The sequence below is a fragment of the Columba livia genome, unplaced genomic scaffold, assembly GCF_036013475.1.
Source record: "Columba livia isolate bColLiv1 breed racing homer unplaced genomic scaffold, bColLiv1.pat.W.v2 Scaffold_103, whole genome shotgun sequence".
Taxonomy (NCBI): Eukaryota; Metazoa; Chordata; class Aves; order Columbiformes; family Columbidae; genus Columba; species Columba livia.
In genome coordinates this window covers 3679765-3686476 of record NW_027043008.1, presented here as the reverse complement: position 1 = coordinate 3686476, position 6712 = coordinate 3679765, and positions in this window count along the sequence as shown.

Genomic DNA, 6712 nt, shown 5'->3' with positions numbered 1-6712 from the left:
AGCCCCAAGTCTGGGCATGGTTTGACAAGTTTTCAGAGGCCTGGCTGGTGGCAGCAGGGACACCAGGCAGTGACAGGCCCGGGGCTGACAGGTTCCCCATCCCCTAGGGGGCGCTTGGCTGCCACACCCAGCTGACATAGAACCATTGTCACAATGCCCGCTACCGTGGCGAGGATGCGGTGGCTCTGCAGGTGACAGGGACACTGCAGGACTTGGTGTCAGCTCAGCAATTTCTCACTTCCCCTAAGAAGCGGAATTGTGCAAATTGCTGCCTTTGCTCTTGAAAGGATGTCATCAGGTGGGTGTTTTGGTGTCATACACTGAAAACAGAGCAGAAACTGTGAAATATTCCCATGATATGCATGGTCCCTGCCCCAAAGCACCATGACTCAGCCCAAGGAGATCTGCAGCTTATTTTTTGGTACTGCCAGCAGATTGTGGAAGTACAGTATAAAAACCATCCTTATGGAGAGATCTTGGTATTTTAGGCTTAGTCTAAGTGTCTCAAGTAGCTGGGGTTTTTGCTTGGGCCTAATCCATACGGTCTTATGGCTTTCCTCCTAGTCTGAAGACGAATGTGCTAGAAACCATAAAGCAAAAACATGTCCTGCAGCCTAGCCTTGCCTTGCCTGTCCTTGCCTGTCCTAGCCTTGCCTTATGTCCTTCTCATCCTCTTCTCTGTCCCATCCTCTCTCACTAACCCCTCGTCTGGCTGCATGTCTCTTCTTTCCTTTTCTCTCACTCTCCTGCTTCCTGCCTCTTTTCTTGCAATTCCTCCATCTCAGTCGTGCAGCCCAATACTTCTTTTTATTCTTCCTTCTTTTTCTCCTGCTCCCTTCGCTCTCTCCCTCTGTCCCATATCTTTCTTCCCGACTTGTCTCTTGCAGACTTTGGGCCAAACTAGCCCCAAGTCTGGGCATGGTTTGACAAGTTTTCAGAGGCCTGGCTGGTGGCAGCAGGGACACCAGGCAGTGACAGGCCCGGGGCTGACAGGCTCCCCATCCCCTAGGGGGCGCCTGGCTGCCACACCCAGCTGACATAGAACCTTTGTCACAATGCCCGCTACCGTGGCGAGGATGCGGTGGCTCTGCAGGTGACAGGGACACTGCAGGACTTGGTGTCAGCTCAGCAATTTCTCACTTCCCCTAAGAAGCGGAATTGTGCAAATTGCTGCCTTTGCTCTTGAAAGGATGTCATCAGGTGGGTGTTTTGGTGTCATACACTGAAAACAGAGCAGAAACTATGAAATATTCCCATGATATGCATGGTCCCTGCCCCAAAGCACCATGACTCAGCCTAAGGAGATCTGCAGCTTCTTTTTTTGTACTGCCAGCAGATTGTGGAAGTACAGTATAAAAACCATCCTTATGGAGAGATCTTGGTATTTTAGGCTTAGTCTAAGTGTCTCAAGTAGCTGGGGTTTTTGCTTGGGCCTAATCCATACGGTCTTATGGCTTTCCTCCTAGTCTGAAGACGAATGTGCTAGAAACTATAAAGCAAAAACATGTCCTGCAGCCTAGCCTTGCCTTGCCTGTCCTTGCCTGTCCTAGCCTTGCCTTATGTCCTTCTCATCCTGTTCTCTGTCCCATCCTCTCTCACTAACCCCTCGTCTGGCTGCATGTCTCTTCTTTCCTTTTCTCTCACTCTCCTGCTTCCTGCCTCTTTTCTTGCGATTCCTCCATCTCAGTCCTGCAGCCCAACACTACTTTTTATTCTTCCTTCCCTTTCTCATGCTCCCTTCGCTTTCTCCCTCTGTCCCATATCTGTCTTCCCGACCTGTCTCTTTGAGACTTTGGACCAAACTGTCCCCAAGTCTGGGCATGGTTTGACAAGTTTTCAGAGGCCTGGCTGGTGGCAGCAGGGACACCAGGCAGTGACAGGCCCGGGGCTGACAGGTTCCCCATCCCCTAGGGGGCGCTTGGCTGCCACACCCAGCTGACATAGAACCATTGTCACAATGCCCGCTACCGTGGCGAGGATGCGGTGGCTCTGCAGGTGACAGGGACACTGCAGGACTTGGTGTCAGCTCAGCAATTTCTCACTTCCCCTAAGAAGCGGAATTGTGCAAATTGCTGCCTTTGCTCTTGAAAGGATGTCATCAGGTGGGTGTTTTGGTGTCATACACTGAAAACAGAGCAGAAACTGTGAAATATTCCCATGATATGCATGGTCCCTGCCCCAAAGCACCATGACTCAGCCCAAGGAGATCTGCAGCTTATTTTTTGGTACTGCCAGCAGATTGTGGAAGTACAGTATAAAAACCATCCTTATGGAGAGATCTTGGTATTTTAGGCTTAGTCTAAGTGTCTCAAGTAGCTGGGGTTTTTGCTTGGGCCTAATCCATACGGTCTTATGGCTTTCCTCCTAGTCTGAAGACGAATGTGCTAGAAACCATAAAGCAAAAACATGTCCTGCAGCCTAGCCTTGCCTTGCCTGTCCTTGCCTGTCCTAGCCTTGCCTTATGTCCTTCTCATCCTCTTCTCTGTCCCATCCTCTCTCACTAACCCCTCGTCTGGCTGCATGTCTCTTCTTTCCTTTTCTCTCACTCTCCTGCTTCCTGCCTCTTTTCTTGCAATTCCTCCATCTCAGTCGTGCAGCCCAATACTTCTTTTTATTCTTCCTTCTTTTTCTCCTGCTCCCTTCGCTCTCTCCCTCTGTCCCATATCTTTCTTCCCGACTTGTCTCTTGCAGACTTTGGGCCAAACTAGCCCCAAGTCTGGGCATGGTTTGACAAGTTTTCAGAGGCCTGGCTGGTGGCAGCAGGGACACCAGGCAGTGACAGGCCCGGGGCTGACAGGCTCCCCATCCCCTAGGGGGCGCCTGGCTGCCACACCCAGCTGACATAGAACCTTTGTCACAATGCCCGCTACCGTGGCGAGGATGCGGTGGCTCTGCAGGTGACAGGGACACTGCAGGACTTGGTGTCAGCTCAGCAATTTCTCACTTCCCCTAAGAAGCGGAATTGTGCAAATTGCTGCCTTTGCTCTTGAAAGGATGTCATCAGGTGGGTGTTTTGGTGTCATACACTGAAAACAGAGCAGAAACTATGAAATATTCCCATGATATGCATGGTCCCTGCCCCAAAGCACCATGACTCAGCCTAAGGAGATCTGCAGCTTCTTTTTTTGTACTGCCAGCAGATTGTGGAAGTACAGTATAAAAACCATCCTTATGGAGAGATCTTGGTATTTTAGGCTTAGTCTAAGTGTCTCAAGTAGCTGGGGTTTTTGCTTGGGCCTAATCCATACGATCTTATGGCTTTCCTCCTAGTCTGAAGACGAATGTGCTAGAAACTATAAAGCAAAAACATGTCCTGCAGCCTAGCCTTGCCTTGCCTGTCCTTGCCTGTCCTAGCCTTGCCTTATGTCCTTCTCATCCTGTTCTCTGTCCCATCCTATCTCACTAACCCCTCGTCTGGCTGCATGTCTCTTCTTTCCTTTTCTCTCACTCTCCTGCTTCCTGCCTCTTTTCTTGCAATTCCTCCATCTCACTCCTGCAGCCCAACACTACTTTTTATTCTTCCTTCCCTTTCTCCTGCTCCCTTCGCTTTCTCCCTCTGTCCCATATCTGTCTTCCCGACTTGTCTCTTGGAGACTTTGGTCCAAACTGGCCCCAAGTCTGGGCATGGTTTGACAAGTTTTCAGAGGCCTGGCTGGTGGCAGCAGGGACACCAGGCAGTGACAGGCCCGGGGCTGACAGGTTCCCCATCCCCTAGGGGGCGCTTGGCTGCCACACCCAGCTGACATAGAACCATTGTCACAATGCCCGCTACCGTGGCGAGGATGTGGTGGCTCTGCAGGTGACAGGGACACTGCAGGACTTGGTGTCAGCTCAGCAATTTCTCACTTCCCCTAAGAAGCGGAATTGTGCAAATTGCTGCCTTTGCTCTTGAAAGGATGTCATCAGGTGGGTGTTTTGGTGTCATACACTGAAAACAGAGCAGAAACTGTGAAATATTCCCATGATATGCATGGTCCCTGCCCCAAAGCACCATGACTCAGCCCAAGGAGATCTGCAGCTTATTTTTTGGTACTGCCAGCAGATTGTGGAAGTACAGTATAAAAACCATCCTTATGGAGAGATCTTGGTATTTTAGGCTTAGTCTAAGTGTCTCAAGTAGCTGGGGTTTTTGCTTGGGCCTAATCCATACGGTCTTATGGCTTTCCTCCTAGTCTGAAGACGAATGTGCTAGAAACCATAAAGCAAAAACATGTCCTGCAGCCTAGCCTTGCCTTGCCTGTCCTTGCCTGTCCTAGCCTTGCCTTATGTCCTTCTCATCCTCTTCTCTGTCCCATCCTCTCTCACTAACCCCTCGTCTGGCTGCATGTCTCTTCTTTCCTTTTCTCTCACTCTCCTGCTTCCTGCCTCTTTTCTTGCAATTCCTCCATCTCAGTCGTGCAGCCCAATACTTCTTTTTATTCTTCCTTCTTTTTCTCCTGCTCCCTTCGCTCTCTCCCTCTGTCCCATATCTTTCTTCCCGACTTGTCTCTTGCAGACTTTGGGCCAAACTAGCCCCAAGTCTGGGCATGGTTTGACAAGTTTTCAGAGGCCTGGCTGGTGGCAGCAGGGACACCAGGCAGTGACAGGCCCGGGGCTGACAGGCTCCCCATCCCCTAGGGGGCGCCTGGCTGCCACACCCAGCTGACATAGAACCTTTGTCACAATGCCCGCTACCGTGGCGAGGATGCGGTGGCTCTGCAGGTGACAGGGACACTGCAGGACTTGGTGTCAGCTCAGCAATTTCTCACTTCCCCTAAGAAGCGGAATTGTGCAAATTGCTGCCTTTGCTCTTGAAAGGATGTCATCAGGTGGGTGTTTTGGTGTCATACACTGAAAACAGAGCAGAAACTGTGAAATATTCCCATGATATGCATGGTCCCTGCCCCAAAGCACCATGACTCAGCCTAAGGAGATCTGCAGCTTCTTTTTTTGTACTGCCAGCAGATTGTGGAAGTACAGTATAAAAACCATCCTTATGGAGAGATCTTGGTATTTTAGGCTTAGTCTAAGTGTCTCAAGTAGCTGGGGTTTTTGCTTGGGCCTAATCCATACGATCTTATGGCTTTCCTCCTAGTCTGAAGACGAATGTGCTAGAAACTATAAAGCAAAAACATGTCCTGCAGCCTAGCCTTGCCTTGCCTGTCCTTGCCTGTCCTAGCCTTGCCTTATGTCCTTCTCATCCTGTTCTCTGTCCCATCCTATCTCACTAACCCCTCGTCTGGCTGCATGTCTCTTCTTTCCTTTTCTCTCACTCTCCTGCTTCCTGCCTCTTTTCTTGCAATTCCTCCATCTCACTCCTGCAGCCCAATACTACTTTTTATTCTTCCTTCCCTTTCTCCTGCTCCCTTCGCTTTCTCCCTCTGTCCCATATCTTTCTTCCCGACTTGTCTCTTGCAGACTTTGGGCCAAACTGGCCCCAAGTCTGGGCATGGTTTGACAAGTTTTCAGAGGCCTGGCTGGTGGCAGCAGGGACACCAGGCAGTGACAGGCCCGGGGCTGACAGGCTCCCCATCCCCTAGGGGGCGCTTGGCTGCCACACCCAACTGACATAGAACCATTGTCACAATGCCCGCTACCGTGGCGAGGATGCGGTGGCTCTGCAGGTGACAGGGACACTGCAGGACTTGGTGTCAGCTCAGCAATTTCTCACTTCCCCTAAGAAGCGGAATTGTGCAAATTGCTGCCTTTGCTCTTGAAAGGATGTCATCAGGTGGGTGTTTTGGTGTCATACACTGAAAACAGAGCAGAAACTGTGAAATATTCCCATAATATGCACGGTCCCTGCCCAAAAGCACCATGACTCAGCCTAAGAAGATCTGCAGCTTATTTTTTTGTACTGCCAGCAGATTGTGGAAGTACAGTATAAAAACCATCCTTATGGAGAGATCTTGGTATTTTAGGCTTAGTCTAAGTGTCTCAAGTAGCTGGGGTTTTTGCTTGGGCCTAATCCATACGGTCTTATGGCTTTCCTCCTAGTCTGAAGACGAATGTGCTAGAAACTATAAAGCAAAAACATGTCCTGCAGCCTAGCCTTGCCTTGCCTGTCCTTGCCTGTCCTAGCCTTGCCTTATGTCCTTCTCATCCTGTTCTCTGTCCCATCCTCTCTCACTAACCCCTCCTCTGGCTGCATGTCTCTTCTTTCCTTTTCTCTCACTCTCCTGCTTCCTGCCTCTTTTCTTGCAATTCCTCCATCTCAGTCCTGCAGCCCAATACTACTTTTTATTCTTCCTTCCCTTTCTCCTGCTCCCTTCGCTCTCTCCCTCTGTCCCATATCTTTCTTCCCGACTTGTCTCTTGCAGACTTTGGGCCAAACTGGCCCCAAGTCTGGGCATGGTTTGACAAGTTTTCAGAGGCCTGGCTGGTGGCAGCAGGGACACCAGGCAGTGACAGGCCCGGGGCTGACAGGCTCCCCATCCCCTAGGGGGCGCCTGGCTGCCACACCCAGCTGACATAGAACCTTTGTCACAATGCCCGCTACCGTGGCGAGGATGCGGTGGCTCTGCAGGTGACAGGGACACTGCAGGACTTGGTGTCAGCTCAGCAATTTCTCACTTCCCCTAAGAAGCAGAATTGTGCAAATTGCTGCCTTTGCTCTTGAAAGGATGTCATCAGGTGGGTGTTTTGGTGTCATACACTGAAAACAGAGCAGAAACTGTGAAATATTCCCATGATATGCATGGTCCCTGCCCCAAAGCACCATGATTCAGCCTAA